We start from the raw sequence: 14,145 nt of genomic DNA, 5'->3' as shown, positions 1-14,145 counted from the left end.
CAGGAGCAGGAGGCAGCGCTGTGCTGTGCCGGCTCTGCTGTGTGCTGTGTGCCCGTCATGCACACAATGCAGAGGAGCGCAGCGGAGCCGGAGCCAGTGCTCGCAGCTTCCTCCTTCTTCCTATTCAAATGTATTTGCGTCTTTCAGACGTAAATACATTTGAACAGCGCGCCGGGACTGGGCCCCGCCCCCGACGTGCAGCAATGTGATGAGATCAGCACCTTGCTGACGTCATCACAGTGCTGCGGGCGCCGGCACACAGGGGACATCAGATGGTAAGCGCTCCATGAAGGAGCCGAAGAGACAGGTTTAATTAATGATGATGAGTGGGGAGGGGCTGAGGACACATAACGGGGAACATCTGTTAAGGAAGTGGAACACAGCTTTGTGACAGGCAGAGGGGGAGTACTGTATTCCGAGGGAGGGGGGGAGGCAGGAGTGTGTAGGGATGGGGCAGTGTGATTTGTGTGTGTAGGGGGTGATGAGGGTTGCATTGTATTGTATATGGGGGGAGGGGTAATGGGGGGTGCATTGTGTGTGTGTGTGTGTAGAGGTGATGGGTGGGTGCATGGTGTGTGTGTGTGTGTGGGGGGGGTGATGGGGGGATGCATTGTGTGTAGGGGGTGATGGGGAGATGCATTGTGTGTGTAGGGGGTGATGGGGAGATGCATTGTGTGTGTAGGGGGTGATGGGGAGATGCATTGTGTGTGTGTGTGTAAGGGGTGATGGGTGGGTGCATTGTGTGTGTGTGTGTATGTGTGTGTGTAGGGGGTGATGGGTGGGTGCATTGTATGTGTGTTTTGTGTGGGGGGAGTAATGGGGGGTGCATTGTATGTGTGTGTGTGTGTAGGGAGGAATGGTGGGTGCATTGTGTGTGTGTGTGTGTAGCGGGTGATGGGGGGTGCATTGTGTGTGTGTGTGTGTGTAGGGGTGATGGGGGATGCATTGTGTGTGTGTGTAGGGGGTGATGGGGGGTGCATTGTGTGTGTGTGTAGAGGTAAAGGGGGGTGCATTGTGTGTGTAGGGGTGATGGGGGGTGCATTGTGTGTGTGTGTGTGTGTAGGGGTAAAGGGGGGTGTATTGTATGTGTGTAGGGGGTGATGTGGGTGCATTGTGTGTGTGTGTAGGCGGGAAAGGGGGGTGCATTGTGTGTGTGTGTGTGTGTAGGGGGTGATGGGGGGGTGCATTGTATTTGTGTGTGTGTAGGGAGGAATGGTGGGTGCATTGTATTTGAGTGTGTGTGTTGTGTGTGTGTGTGTGTGTGGGGGGGGTGATGGGGAGATGCATTGTGTGTGTGTAGGGGGTGATGGGTGGGTGCATTGTATGTGTGTTTTGTGTGGGGGGAGTATTGGGGGGTGCATTGTATTTGTGTGTGTGTGGGGAGGAATGGTGGGTGCATTGTATTTGAGTGTGTGTGTGTGTGTGTAGGGGGTGATGGGGGGTGCATTGTGTGTGTGTGTGTGTGTTTGTAGGGAGTGATGGGTGCATTGTGTGTGTAGGAGTGATGGGGGGTGCATTGTGTGTGTGTGTGTAGGGGGTGATGGGGGATGCATTGTGTGTGTTTGTGTGTGTGTGTAGGGGGTGATGGGGGGTGCATTGTGTGTGTGTGTGTGTAGGGGTAAAGGGGGGTGCATTGTGTGTGTAGGCGGTAAAGGGGGATGCATTGTGTGTGTGTGTGTGTAGGGGGTGATGGGTGGGTGCTTTGTGTGTGTCAGAGCTGTGTGTGTGTCAGAGCTGTGTGTGTGTCAGAGCTGTGTGTGTCAGAGCTGTGTATGTGTCAGAGCTGTGTGTGTGTATGTGTGTCAGAGATGTGTGTGTGTCAGAGCTGTGTGTGTCAGAGCTGTGTGTGTGTCAGAGCTGTGTGTGTGTGTGTCCGAGCTGTGTGTGTGTGTGTGTGTGTGTGTCAGAGTTGTGTGTGTGTGTGTGTCAGAGCTGTGTGTGTGTGTATGTGTCAGAGCTGTGTGTGTGTGTCAGAGCTGTGTGTATGTATGTGTGTCAGAGCTGTGTGTGTGTGTCAGAGCTGTGTGTGTGTCAGAGCTGTGTGTCTGTGTGTCAGAGCTGTGTGTGTGTGTGTCAGAGCTGTGTGTGTGTGTGTGTGTCAGAGCTGTGTGTGTGTGTCAGAGCTGTGTGTGTGTCAGAGCTGTGTGTGTGTGTGTGTGTCAGAGCTGTGTGTGTGTGTGTCAGAGCTGTGTGTGTGTGTGTGTGTGTGTCAGAGCTGTGTGTGTGCGTGTGTCAGAGCTGTGTGTGTAAGAAGCAGTCTGTGCAGCCCCCCAGAACTATATGGGTCCCCCAGAGCGCTATGTCACCCATCCCAGTAATGAGTACACCACCAGAGCTGTTTGCCACTCCAGTAACGTCTATGCCCCCTGCCCCTCCTGTAATGTATATATTGTAGCCCCCAGCCCCTCCTGTGATGTATATACAGCAGTGCTGTCAGTGTGCAGTCATGTCTGTTAGTGACAGCCATCGTGAAACACAGCCACATGTCCTAAAGGAGCTGGACGGAAACAAGCGGGAGAGGTGAGTGAGGCTGCTGGCGATTTCCCCATATTAATACCTGTAAGGGCTCATGCGCACGTAACTACTGAATATTCTGCAGCGATTTGACAGCACATGTGCGCGTCAAATCGCTGCAGAAACACTGCGTAATGGATGCAGTTTTTCTTTACAAAAAATGCCGATTTCATGCGCTATGGCTGCTTCCCCCACCATAGACAGAGGGGGAGCTGCATCCATAGCGCGCGGAATAATTGACATGCTCATTTTATGAACTCACAGATTTGGGTCAACATTTTAGCACCCAAATCGCTGCGTTCATAAAAGCAACGTGCGCACGTATCATGCACAATCTACATAGCTTGTATAGGGGATGCAGGACGCATGCATTTACACTGCAGTGCTATACGCAGCATAAATGCATGGAATTACGCAACGTGCGCACGAGCCCTAATGCGTCTGTGTCTGCATGTATGTCAGTGTGTATGACTGTGCATATATTTGTCTGTTTATATGTATTTTTCTGAATTTGTCTTCAAATATGTATATATACGTATGCCTGTATGTGTATGAGCGTGTCTGTGTGTGGATGGGGTCCACTGAGACTCTTTCACCCGGAGGCCACAAAAACCTGGAGCTGGCCCTGGCTGCCTTAACATTGGGATCAATAAAAAATATGTGAGTAAGGTTCTGTACGCACGTTGCGTATTTACATGCAGTTACGCTGCGATCTGCACCGCAGCGTAACTGCATGCGTCCTGCGTCCCCAGCACAATCTATGAACATTATGCAGGAGCCGTGCGCCCGTGGCGTATTAGAGTGTAGCGATTCGGCTGCTGCCTGAGGTGCTGCGTTCTAAGAAGTGACGTGTCACTTCTTTCATGTGCTTTGGATGCAGCCCCTGCTCTGTCTATGGGAGGGGCTGCACTCAGAGCGCATGAAATTGGCTTTTCATTACGGACTCTTTCTGTAGCGATTTGAAGCGCACGTGTGCTGTTCAAATTGCTGCAGAAATTTCTGCAGAGACAAACGCAACGTGCGCACATAGCCTAACTCTACTTTCTGTGTATAACTGACGGATGTGAGTTATCCTGGACTGTATCTGTATTGTAGTACTGTAAATCTGAATGTGGCAGAACAGGAGAAGATAAATGTTCATTGGATTTATATCTAAATGCTACGGTTCGTGCTCTACTGTTATAGCTAAAAATGTTAACGTTATGGGGCCCCCACCAGATTTTCTGCCCAGGGGCCCCCACCAACCTTAATCCGGCCCTGCCCACAGGTGCTTCACAGAACTTTATAACTTTGAGCTGTGAAACTAAAAAATCATATATGTAATCAACACCTGATTTTCAGGCACAGTGCAAAGCTGAGGAGATAAGGAGCACCATATTGGAGTGCATATTATGCTGTTACAGTTTGTGCATGCCCAGTGGCGTAACTAGAGACTGATGGACCCTAGTGCAAAATTTGTTAGTTAGATGTATGGGCCATTGAAGCATTCTAAATTACAGTGCCTTGCGAAAGTATTCGGCCCCCTTGAATTTTTCAACGTTTTCCCATATTTCAGGCTTCAAACATAAAGATAAAAATGTTAATGTTATGGTTAAGAATCAACAACAAGTGGGACACAATTGTGAAGTTGAACAAAATGTATTGCTTATTTTAAACTTTTGTAAGAAAGAATAAACTGAAAATTGCGGCGTGCAATATTATTCATCCCCTTTACTTTTAGTGCAGCAAATTCACTCCAGAAGTTCATTGAGGATCTCTGAATGATCCAATGTTGTCCTAAATGACTGATGATGATGATAAATATAAGGCACCTGTGTGTAATCAAGTCTCCGTATAAATGCACCTGCTCTGTGATAATCTCAGTGTTCTGTTTAAAGCACAGAGAGCATCATGAAGACTAAGGAACACAACAGGCAGGTCCGTGATACTGTTGTGGAGAAGTTTAAAGTCAGATTTGGTTACAAAAAGATTTCCACAACTTTAAATATCCCAAGAAGCACTGTGCAAGCGATCATATTGAAATGGAAGGAGTATCATACCACTGCAAATCTACCAATACCTGGCCGTCCCTCAAAAATGTAATCTAAAACAAGGAGAAGACTAATCAGAGATGCAGCCAAGAGGCCCCTGATCACTCTGGATGAACTACAGAGAACTACAGCTGAGGTGGGAGAGTCTGTTCATAGGACAACAATCAGTCGTATACTGCACAAATATGAACTTTATGGAAGAGTGGCAAGAAGAAAGCCATTTCTCAAAGATATCCATAAAAAGTGTCATTTAAAGTTTGCCAGAAGCCACCTGGAAGACACACCAAACATGTGGAAGAATGTGCTCTGGTCAGATGAAACCAAAATTGAACTTTTTGGGCACAATGCCAAACGATATGTTTGGCGTAAAAGCAACACAGCTCATCACCCTGAACACACCATCCCCACTGTCAAACAAGATGGTGGCAGCATCATGGTTTGGGCCTCCTTTTCTTCAGCAGAGACAGGGAAGATGATTAAAATTGATGGGAAGATGGATGGAGCCAATTACAGGACCATTATTGAAGAAAACCTGTTGGAGTTTGCAAAAGACCTGAGACTGGGACGGAGATTTGTCTTTCAACAAGACAATGATCCCAAACATAAAGCAAAATCTATAATGGAATGGTTCACAAATAAACGTATCAGGTGTTAGAATGGCCAAGTCAAAGTCCAGACCTGAATCCAATCGAGAATCTGTGGAAAGAGCTGAAATCTGCTATTCACAAACATTCACCATCCAACGTCACTGAGCTCGAGCTGTTTGCAAATGAAGATTGGGCAAGAATTTCAGTCTCTCGATGTGCAAAACTGATAGAGACATACCCCAAGCGACTTGCAGTTGTAATCGCAGAAAAAGGTGGCGCTACAAAGTATTAACTTAAAGGGACCGAATAATATTGCACGCCCTACTTTTCAGTTTATTATTTTTTATAAAAGTTTAAAATAAGCAATAAATTTCGTTCACCTTCACAATTGTGTCCCACTTGTTGTTGATTCTTCACCATAACATTGAAAATTTTTATCTTTATGTTTGAAGCCTGAAATGTGGGAAAAGGTTGAAAAATTCAAAGGGGACAAATACTTTTGCAAGGCACTGTATATAAAGAGATAGTAGTTGCCCTCCCCCTTCATTCTGTAATAACTTCCCCCATGGGGTACTATGTCCCCCATCCTGGGCCATTTCCTGGTAAATATGTTCCTCATCCTGGGCCATTTACTGGTAAATATGTCCCCCATCATGCTATACATGTCCCCATTCTGGTATACAAGTTGCCTATCCTGGCATATATGTCCCTCATCCTAGGCCACATCCTGATATCTATCTTCCCAGTCATGGTATATATGTTCTCTCTCCTGGTATATAAGTCTCCTACCCTGGCATTTATGTCTTCAATCCTGGGCCTATCCTAGTATATATGTCCCCCATCCTGGTATATTTGTCCCTATACTAATATATGTGTCTCCCATCCCGATATATATGTCTCCCATCCTAGGCACCATCCTAGTATATATATATATATATATATATATATATATATATATGTTTAGCATCCTGGTATATAGGTCTACCATCCCAGTATATATGTCTTCCATCCTGGTGTATACATATATATATATATATATATATATATATATATATATATATATCCCCTATTCTGGTATAGAAGTTTCATATTCTGGTATATATGTCCCCCATCCTAGGCCCCATCCTGGCATATATGTCCCCCATGCTGGTATATTTGTTCTCATCCTGGTATAAATATCTCCCATCATATGCCCCATACTGGTTTATATGTCCCCCACTCTGGTATATACAGTTGAAACCAGAAGATTACATGCACTATCTAAGAAGACACATCTGCATGTTTTTATAGCTACAGTATCTGACATGAAATCAGAATAAAACTTTCCCGTTTTAGGTCAAATAGGATTACTAAAATTATTTACATTTGCCAAATGCCAGAATAATGAGAGAAAGAATGTTTTAAGACATTTTCATTACTTTCTGCAAAGTCAAAAATGTTCATACATTTCATTAGTATTTGTTTCTATTGCCCTTAAATTGTATGACTTGGGTCAAACGTTTTGATATCTTCCACAAGCTTCTCACAATTGTTGATAGGAATTTGGGCCCATTCCTCCTGACAGAACTGATGTAACTGACCCATGTTTGTAGGTCGCCTTGTTCGCACCTGCCTTTTCAGCTATGTCCATAAATTTTCAAAAAGATTGAGATCAGGGTTATGTGATGGCCACTCTAAAACATTGACTTTGTTATCCTTAAGCCACCGTGGTGGTGGTTTTTGTTTCAATGGGGCGATGCGGCCTGGAGTCATGGGGACTCTGTCTTGCAGTATGGGTGTTATAACGCACCAGGTTGCCTGCCCTGTTGGTGTATTGTCGCTGCTGCAGTGGTTGGCGCGCGGTGCCGCATTTTCTAGGCATAGATTAGGGACCCACTCAGAGGTTCGCCGTGACGTGGCAGTGGGCTTCATACAGTCTGATCAGAATGTTAAACTAAGAAACTCATGTTCTAGTATTTAACTTTTGCCTAGCGGATTTTAGATCAAAGTATGAATTTGGGATGTGCGATTCATGCCTTTTTCTTCTAGTTGTGCTATTTGTTATCCTTAAGCCACTTTGTAACCAGCTTGGCAGTATGCTTTGGGTCATTGTCCATTTGGAAGATCCATTTCCACCCAAGCTTAAAGTTCCAGGCTGATGCCTTCAGATGTTGCTTAACCCCTTAACGACCCATGACGTACTGGGTACCTCATGGATCGTGTGCCGTTAAGCCCTGCCCCCTGCCGCGAGCAGGCGGCGGCAATCCGTGCACATATCAGCTGTTTTCAACAGCTGACATGTGTGTCTGCTAGCCGCGGGTGCAATCGCTTCCACCTGCGGCCATTAACCCCTTACATATCGCTGCCAAAATCTGGCAGCGATATGTATATGCGCGCCGCCATGACAGTCACTTACCCCACCCCCACCGAAAGTCACGTGACATGATCACGTGACTTTCGGTGGTTGCCATAGTAGCACAGGGTCATGTGATGATGCCTGTAGCTAACATGACTCACTTCCTCTCAATGCCGGAATACAGCCGGCATTGAAAGTAAAGCACCAAATCTGCAGTTCTCAGCTCTGCAGCTGAGATCTGCAGATAGTGCAGAGCGATCGGATTGCTGATCGCTATAGCGCCCGAGGGGGACTAGTAAAATAAAATAAAAAAGTAAAAAAAAAAGTTTTAAAAAATTAAAAAAAATAAAAAAACCTAAAAGTTCAATTCACCCCCCTTTCACCCCATTGAAAATTAAAGGGTTAAAAAAATTAAAAATATACACATATTTGGTATCGCCACGTTCAGAAATGCCCGATCTATCAAAATATAAAATCAATTAATCTGATCAGTAAATGGCGTAGCGGCAAAAAATTTCCAAACGCCAAAATTACGTTTTTTGGTCGCCGCAAATTTTGCGCAAAATGCAATAACAGGCGATCAAAACGTAGCATCTGCGCAAAAATGGTACCGTTAAAAACGTCAGGTCAAGACGCAAAAAATAAGCCGTCACTGAGCTCGAAAATTGAGAACGCTACGGGTTTTGGAAAATGGCGCAAAACGTGCACCATTTTTTTGGACAAGCTTGTGAATTTTTTTTAACCCCTTAGACACAAGTAAACCTATACATGTTTGGTGTCTACAAACTTGCATTGACCCGAGGCATCACATAGATACATCAGTTTTACCATATAGTGAACACAGTGAATAAAATATCCCAAAAACGATTGTACGATCACACTTTTTTTTGCAATTTTTCCGCACTTGGAGTATTTTTGCCGTTTTCCAGTACACTATATGGTAAAACTTATGGTTTCATTTAAAAGTACAACTCGTTCCGCAAAAAACAAGCCCTTACATGGCAAGATTGATGGAAAAATAAAAAAGTTACGGCTCTCAGAAGAAGGGGAGCAAAAAACAAAAACGCAAAAACGGAAAGTGCTTCGGGGCTGAAGGGGTTAAGTATTGCCACATGATCTTCCTTCCTCATGATGCCATCTATTTTGTGAAATGCACCAGCCCCTCCTGCAGCAAAACAACACCACAACATGATGCTGCCACTCCGTGTTTAACAGTTGGGATGGTATGCATAGGATTAAAAAATTTCTACCTTTTTCCTCCAAATGTAAATGTGGTCATTATGGCCAAACAGTTCAATTTTTGTTTCTTCAGACCACAGCTTATGTCTCCAAAAATGAAGATCATTGTTCGTTCCTCTGTGCATTTCCAAACATTAATCTTTTTTTATGTTTCTTTTGGAGTAATTATTATTATTATTATTATTATTTATTATTATAGCGCCATTTATTCCATGGCGCTTTACAAGTGAAAGAGGGTATACGTACAACAATCATTAACAGTACAAGACAGACTGGTATAGGAGGAGAGAGGACCCTGCCCGCGAGGGCTCACAGTCTACAGGGAATGGGTGATGGTACAATAGGTGAGGACAGAGCTGGTTGCGCAGTGGTCGGCTTCTTTCTGACAGAGTGGCCTTTCAGCCCATGTTCAGTGCTCGTTTCACTGTGAATAATGACACAATCTTACCAGCTTTCGCCAGCATCTTCACAAGGTCTTTTGCTTTTGTTCTTGGATTGATATGTACATGTCTGACCAAAGCACATTCATCTCTGGTACACAGAACCCATCTCCTTCCTGACTGGTATGATGGCTGGATATTACCATCTTGTTTGTACTTGCGTATAATTGTTTGTATAGATCAGGGGAGGGGAACCTATTTTCTGCCAAGGGTCATTTGAAAATTTCTACCAACCTTCGGGGGCTGCACAAAATGATCAATGTGAAAATGACTCTGCTATATTTGGTCAAACAATTAATTAACCCCTATTGCGGTGGTTGGAGCTGCTTCTCTTTGGTGCGGCTGTGATGTTTGCTGATACTAATCATGTTGCTTCTCACAACTGCTTTTCCAAGTTTGTGTCGGTCTGGAGTGCAGTCAACTCTTTGTGATGATAAGATTGGTAAATCATATACATCAAATACCAGACGCAGGGACTGCTGTATATAAATCACAGGAGACACATAAATCATTAGAGGGGCTGGGGGCATACACATCACAGGAAATGCTGGGGGCATTTACATGACAGGAGGGGCTGGAGCACAGACATCACTGAGAGGCACAAACATGGCTGTGGGGCACAGACAGCACTGGGGAGCACAGACATCACTAGGGGGCACATACATCACTATGGTGCACAGACATCAGTAGGGCGGCACAGACCGCACTAGGGGGCACAGGCATCACTGGGCAGCTACAAGCATCACTATTGGGCACAAACATTACTAGAGGGCACAGACATCACTAGGGGTGGGCACAGACATCACTAGGGGAGCGCAGACATCACTATAGGGGCATAAACTTCACTATGGGGGCACAAACACTAGGGGGGAGAACAGACATCACTAGGGGGCACAAACATCACTGGGGGGCACAGAGAGCACTAGGGGGTCACAGGCATCACTGGGCAGCTACAAGCATCACTAGGGGGTACAAACATTACTATGGGGCACAGACATCACTAGCAGGGGCACAGGCATCACTAGGGAGGCACAGGCATCACTAGGGGTGGTACACAGCACTGCGAGTGATACACAGCACTGGGAGCAGCACACAGCACTGGAGGTAGCACATAGCACCGTAGAGCGGGTACACACCACCGAAGGGTGGGCGCAAGGCACATAGCACTGGAGGATGGGTACACACCGCTTGAAGTGGTGAAGCTGCTGTGGGACAGGAGCACAGAGCGCTAAACCCATCCACAAAGTATGTCCTGATTCCTGAGCACTCTGACACTGGCCGGAAAGAGAGCCCATTGGTACCCGCAAGCAGCGCATGTGGGGATTTAATTGGCCAGCTCCTGGCAAGACCGCAGCAGCGGCCCGAGCACTGCCACCTCAGGAATCTTCCAGGGGCCATAGAAAAGGTCATCACGGGACGCATGCGGCCCGCGGGTCGGAAGTTCCCCACCCCTGGTATAGATGAACAAGGCACCTTAAAGTATCTGGAAATTGTATCCAAGGATGAACCAGACTTGTGCAAATCAGCAATTCTCTTCCTGAGATCTTGACTGATTTCTTTTGACTTTTCCAAGAGGCTACATAAAGAAGCAGTGTGTTTCAGGTGTGTATTAAAATACTGTACATCCACAGGTGTGTCTCTAATTAACTCAGAGGTTGCCTATAAACCTATCAGAAACATTCATATGTGTCTTTTTAGATAGTGTTCGTAAACGTCTGGTTTTAACTATATGTCCCCATCCGGGAAATATATATCTTCATCCTGGTATGTATGTCCTCACTTAAAAACATGTCACAACCCAATAGTATAAACAGGCATAAACAGAATCAGTGCACAAACCAAGGACGATGGTGCATAGAAGGTATCAGAGCACAGGAACTAATATTAACCTAATGTAGCCATACTCCTGCTCCACCCTACCTAACAATGGTGGGGGGATTTTTTTGATAAATTGACTGCAAATACTGATAGAGGCCAAAACTTGTTAGAGTTCGATAGTAAGAATCCAGAGGCCAATGCTCAGCTTTATAAAAGACTTCTCTCTTTTTTTCTTTCTTTATCTTACATACCAGGGACAAGAGGAATGATGGAAGTCCAGGTTTGGTTAATATCTGTTGTTGTCATAGTAGATGTCTGTGCATAGGAAGCCGTAACAGTGCTATACAGTTGCCTCATTCGCCTCAACTTGTTTCTCCATTCATGGTTCATCAGGAGGCCCAAGTTGAATTGACATCAATATAAGTCACAGCTCACAGCTGCCACTAAGCCCTAGATTAGTAATATGAGGCGTATATGAGCCCCCCCATTACTAATGTGTAAGTGAAAAAAAGTAAACACAAACACCGAAAAAATCCTTTATTTGACATAAAATACAAAAAAAACCCAAAACACCCAGGTCCAACGTAATCCACACAAGGTCGTGCAACGATTACAGCTCTGTTACATCTGAAGTGACTGCACACAGGCATAGTAAATGACCATTTGCTGTAAGCTTCAGGTAAAGACAGCGTCGAACAATGAGGGATGATGTCACTCAGTTTATTTGCGATCCCAGATGGAGTTTCCCACAGTCCCAGTTTATTTCTTTTCACTTACAGTTTAGTAATGTAGAGGTCTCAGAGACGCCTCCCATTACAAATCTAGGGCTTAGTGGCAGCTGTGAGCTGTTATTAACCCCTTATTAAAGCAACTGCCGCCATGCCAGGGCAATTGGGATGAGCAGGGTAAAGTCAGTCCTGGCAGCATGGGAGCGGTTCAGACATGTCTCGGGTAAGTGGTGTTTTCATATGGTCCTGCTCATTATATGAGACCTTATGGTACATAATAATTTATAATATAGCGTTAGGGACCCCCCTATAGAAATTTGCCGTGACGGAGCAGGGGGGCTCAAATCATTGATCAATCATTTGCAAAAAATCTCATTGAATTGTTACAGTAGGAATGAATTTGTGAATATTACACTTTTTATTTCTTCATTGTTGCATGCCATTCATAAGCAGTGCTAGCTCCCCTCCTTTTTTCATTTACTGGTCAGGTGGTTGACCGCCACCATGCCGTGCACGCCCAGTGTGGTTTGCAAATTCCTTCTGTCGCCATCAAAATTCAGTTTGGTGCTTGTTCACACACAGCCACCGCCTCCTGCTCCAAGGCATCATTATTTAAACACCACCTGCCTGAACCTTGTTCCGCCCTCATCCATGTTTGCTGGTCTGGCACTGTGAGGGCCAGTCCTGACATTGTGCTGGTGTGTGTGGTTCTGCCACACACACTGGCACCTGGGCTGCCTTTATTCGCGGTTGTCAGTCCTGGCAGCATGGGAGCGGTTCAGACATGTCTCGGGTAAGTGGTGTTTTCATATGGTCCTGCTCATTATATGAGACCTTATGGTACATAATAATTTATAATATAGCGTTAGGGACCCCCCTATAGAGATTTGCCGTGACGGGGCAGGGGGGCTCAAATGATTGATCAATCATTTGCAAAAAATCTCATTGAATTGTTACAGTAGGAATGAATTTGTGAATATTACACTTTTTATTTCTTCATTGTTGCATGCCATTCATAAGCAGTGCTGGCTCCCCTCCTTTTTTCTGCCCAATGAGTACACCTTCACTGACTTCACCGAACCAAATAATCCGAGGGGTAACAGCAGTAAACTAGGATCGGGGTTCGGACACTTACCTCCCCGCAGGGTCCGCGCTGCCCGCCGTACGGAGGAGACTCTACCCCATAAGGGACAGTCGGGGTCCCCAAACGCTCCACGCTATGAGGACTCAATCTACAGAGTGTGCTGGGGACAGAGCAACCTAGGTCACTACATTAGCACTGGTCCTCCTGGGACCTGAACCAGTAACCCCTGGGTCCACAATGAGTAAAGACTGTTAAAGATAACTTGGTGTGGTCTCCATTATTTCCCCACTACATCTCCCAGGCACAGCCCTACCTGCGGAGGGCCTACCATCGCAGCTGCCACTACCACTGCCCCTGGGAGTACCCACATTGAGCAGCGGCGGTTCTCCATCATTAACCGCAACCCGCAGGTGGCGTCACATGAGAAAAATTCTTATCTCCCCTGTAAATACCCCCCCATTAACAAAAGGGGTCCAGAACACGGGACCGGGCAACGACAACCAGAGTGACATTCCCATTTGTTACCGCCCGGGACCAAGTACCCCCTTCTCTGGGCGCTACAAATGCATGGCTAAATAACAATCCGTTAACAGATCCGTCTTCCATAGACTCCAATGTTAATAAAATAGATGTGGCAGACATCAGTTATTTAACAACGGACAAAAAAGTTGTGTTTGCAGAACTTTTTTGCCAACGGATCTCTACAGGATCAGTTCTAAGGGATGGTTACCGGACATGTGAACTCGGCTTTAGAAGATACAGAGTTAAGATTAAAAAAAGTGTGCTACAATATCATGATCTAAATACATCTTAAGTAGTGATGGACGAACCCCCCGATGTTCGTGTTCGGGAAACTCGCCCGAACATTTTGTAAAGTTCTAGTTCGGGTTCTGAGATAACGCAAACTTGCGTCTGAACACCGAACTTGGGCTTTACAGTATTGGGATGGGGCGGGAGGGGGCTGTAAAATAAAGAATATCGTTAATAATAAACATTGTCATTATACTTAGAGGTCCCACGACGCGTCCTGCAGACTCTGTCTCCTGCCGTTTTGCTGCCGAGTCCGATCATCGCTGTGCTGCCAAGTAATCACCGCTGACGATAGGACCTTCCGTGATGTTATAGCCATGTGACCAGTCATGTGTGAATGCTGTATTATCTCATTGGCTACAGACTGGTCACATGACTATGACGTCTGCAAGAAATACGTGGGCTCCCGCCGTATTTTGATCGCCAGTCAGGTAAAGTCAGGTAGCTGAGGGCTGGGATTTTCGATAACCCACAGCCGCCCCTGTAAATGGCGCATTGTTTCTTAGCGCCATTTCAAGGCGCTTTCCCCGGCTCGTCCAGTGGCCCTAGTGGCAGTGGTA

Source organism: Anomaloglossus baeobatrachus, chromosome 3 (genome assembly GCF_048569485.1).
Source record: "Anomaloglossus baeobatrachus isolate aAnoBae1 chromosome 3, aAnoBae1.hap1, whole genome shotgun sequence".
Classification (NCBI taxonomy): Eukaryota; Metazoa; Chordata; class Amphibia; order Anura; family Aromobatidae; genus Anomaloglossus; species Anomaloglossus baeobatrachus.
This window is presented reverse-complemented; position numbering follows the sequence as displayed.